Genomic DNA, 3,716 nt, shown 5'->3' with positions numbered 1-3,716 from the left:
AAAACTTGAAACAGAATTTAATCGAGTCTTTAGATCTCACTTCTAAACAGCAGGACTACTGACCCACTTTCTTCAAGAAGTAAATGGAGGGGCTTCCCTGGTGGCGCAGTGGTTGAGAGTCTGCCTGCCGATGCAGGGGACACGGGTTCGTGCCCCGGTCCGGGAAGATCCCACATGCCACGGAGTGGCTGGGCCCGTGAGCCATGGCCGCTGAGCCTGCGCGTCCGGAGCCTGTGCTCCGCAGCGGGAGAGGCCACAACAGTGAGAGGCCCACGTACTACAAAAAAAAAAAAAAAAGGAGTAAATGGAATAAGGGAGGGGAAAAGGAGCAGTCCTCCAGATGAAAAGAGATCCTAGAGACCCTAAGAACCAAATTCAAGATGTGGACCTTGTTTGGACTCTGAACTGAAAAACGTAATTGTAAAAAGGCATTTCTTGAGACAATTGGAGAAATGTTAATAGTTTATATTAAAACCTCAGAAATGTTTTATTTCCTTTGTTAGATGTAAAAATGGATTTGCAGTTACCTAAGGAAAAAAATTTTGTCTTTCAAAGCATAATGAAGTGGCTGGGTAAAATAGCATGCCATCTAAGGTTTGCTTTTAAATACTTCAGCAAAACCAAAAACAAAACACACACACACAAACAGAAACAGCTCCAGTTACCAAGATACTCACTTACCCCAGCGTAAGAGCTGCGAGTTCTTCAACAGCCATAGGATATTGTCCCTGCTTCAGCAACTCAGATACTCACCACGACTCAAGAGTTCTCGAGTAGAAGCATGGAGGTCAGAACTGAACTGGGCAAACTCAGCAACCTCACCATAGGAGCCAATTTCGACTTCATGGTGCCTGGCCCTGCTTCACAGACCTGGTGTGGGCAGCATTTCTGACGTAGGACACAGAAAAAACAATGTAAATGGTAGGGCAGATACCTTTGTAGAACAATTCTGTTTCCAAGAAGATCTGTCCATCACTGATAGGAACGATATTCGTTGGAATGTAAGCAGACACATCACCAGCTTGTGTTTCTGGTAAAGAAGTCAAGGAGCCACCACCAAAAGAATCGTCCATTGTGTCTGCTCCCCTGTAGACAGGAGTGTAAGTAGAACACATCATCAGGCTGGACCTCACGAGTAGCTGAGTGGTCTGCAGACCAGCAGAGGCACCAGCCTGCTTGGATAATTCATCACAGATGATCAAAGCATGTTTGCCATTATCCCTAAAATGCTCTCCCACAGCACAGCAAGAATAAGGAGTCAGGCACTGATGGAGGGCAGTGTCAGCAGCAGTGGTTGAAACCACACTGGTGTTCTTCGTGGCATCCACATCTGTACGTGTTTTCACCAACTGGGCAACAGTGGATCTCTTCTGACCGACAGCAGTGTAGATATAGTATAGCTTCTTCTTTCCATCAGATCCATCACTGAAATGTTTCTGGTTAATAATTATGTCAATCATTGATGTTCTGCCAGTCTGTCAGTCACCAATCGTCAGCCTGTACTGACCACAACCAATCAGCACCAAGCTATCCACAGCATTAATGCCAGTCTGCACTGGTTTCTGCACAGAGATTGGAGAAATGATGCCAGGGGCTTTCAGGCCAACTCACCATTGGGTCTTGGAACCAACTGGATCCTTGCCATCAGTGACGTTACCAAGGGCATCTACTATACAACCCAGTAGCTTCTCACCAACTAGAACATTCACAATGGCTCCCGTCCTCTTCACAGTATCTCCTTCCTTAATGTTTATCATGTCCAAACACAACAAAACCAACACTGTCAGTTCCCAAGTTGAAACATACCCTTTAAGCCTGAAGAAAACACTACCATTTCGTCTGCTTGAACATTCCTCAGCCCATGTATGCAACCAATACTATCACCAATACTTGAGACACACCTGTTTCTTCACAGTCAACAGAGGTTTTGGCTCCAAGATTACGCTCTTCAAGAACAGAGGATACCTCAGCAGTGCCAGTCGTCTGAAGACAAGTGTTAAGAGGCATGGAGGTTCCCTGTGGCAATGAAGGATGATCCCAAAGCATTCTGAAGACCAGTCTGGCCTGCCAAGGGAGGGTGCAAGCCACAGCCCAAGGCCATGTGTCCAGACAGCATCTTTGCAGCTCTCCTTGGGTGGTTCCTCTGCAGCTGCAATCTCTGGACCGACTTCCAAGCAAATATTAACCAAAAGAAATTACACCAGTATCTTGAGATACTATGTAAGAGGATTATGAGATAATTATATTAGTATCAGACAAAATGTTTCTAAGAAATAATCCTTACTACAGATAAAGTCACATGTAAAGATAAAATAATGCAAGAATAACTCACTAGATACATAATATATGGGCTTGTATAATTTAATTTTTTTACTTTTTATTATGAAATTTACAAACATATACAAAAGTAGAAAAAAATAGTACAATGAACGCCTATAAATCCACTGAGATTCAGCCACTGTTAACATTCTGTCATAATAGCTTTATTGATTTATCAATCTATTTCATTTTTTATTATTCTGGTTGAGTTGTTTCAAAGTAAGTGTCACACATTATGACATTTTATGCCAAAATACTTTACACTTCTAAAAGAAAAAAAAAATTCTATCTAAATACAATGGTATTGCCTCCCCAACATGAAAATAGCTCTCTAGTTTCAACTCACACCCATTCTATATTTAAATTTACCCACATCCTCAGTGTTATTTATAGCTCACTTTTTCATAGCAGGATCCAATCAAGGATCATCTACCGTATTTGGTTGGTAAAGCTCTTAAATTTAATCTATAGTTATTGCCCCTCCCCCATTTTTAGGAAATCCCATTTCTAGAAATCTATCCCAAAGATAACACTAGCAAAAAATTTTTTTAATTAATTTTTTATTGAGGTATAACTGACATACAACTTTATATGTTAGGTACATTACATACAACTTAGGTACATAACATAATGATTCGATATTTGTATACACTGTGAAATGATCACCACAGCAAGTCTAGTTAACATACACCACCATACATAGTTACGGAATTTTTTTCGTGACATGAGCTTTGATGATTTACTACTCCCCTAGGGATTTTCAAACATGCAATACAGTATTATTAACTATACTCGCCATGCTGTACACTACATCACCACGACTTATTTATTTTATAAATGGAAATTTGTACCTTTCGACTCCCTTTACCCATCTGCCCACCCTCCAACTCCCGCCTCTAGCAACCACCAATCTGTTCTATGAACTTGGTTTTTGTTTTTGTTTGAGATTCCACATATAAATGAGATCATAACCAGCAAGTTTGTTTTAATACATACATACAAAGGTATTCCCTTCAGCACTATTTGTTACAGTAAAAAGACTGGAAACAAACCAAATATTCATTAAAAGGGGACTGGAGGCATGAACAGCCACACAATGAAGTCCTGTGCAACGTTTAAAAATGAGAAAGACTCTTGAATACTGCTATGAAGTGATCTCCAGAATATATTTTTAAATATATAAATCATGTCAGACAGTGGGCATAAAATGCTACCTTTGTTTTTTGTTTTGTTTTTTTTTTGCAGTACGTGGGCCTCTCACTGTTGCGGCCTCTCCTGTGGCGGAGCACAGGCTCCGGACGCGCAGGCTCAGCGGCCATGGCTCACGGGCCCAGCCGCTCCGCGGCATGTGGGATCCTCCCAGACCGGGTCACGAACCTGTGTCCCCTGCATCGGCA

General features: G+C 41.7%; 1 pseudogene; it reads right to left on the bottom strand.

Moving 5' to 3' along the window:
• Positions 1–601: 601 nt before the first annotated feature.
• LOC113618487 (ATP synthase subunit alpha, mitochondrial pseudogene) lies at positions 602–2,071 on the bottom strand (annotated as a pseudogene).
• Between the last annotated feature and the right edge of the window lie 1,645 nt (positions 2,072–3,716).

Source organism: Aethalodelphis obliquidens, unplaced genomic scaffold (genome assembly GCF_003676395.1).
Source record: "Aethalodelphis obliquidens isolate GAN/ISIS:26980383/991018 unplaced genomic scaffold, ASM367639v1 scaffold5, whole genome shotgun sequence".
NCBI classification, from domain to species: Eukaryota; Metazoa; Chordata; class Mammalia; order Artiodactyla; family Delphinidae; genus Aethalodelphis; species Aethalodelphis obliquidens.
Note: the sequence above shows the minus strand (reverse complement) of the source record. Positions and strands in the feature narration are given on the sequence as shown.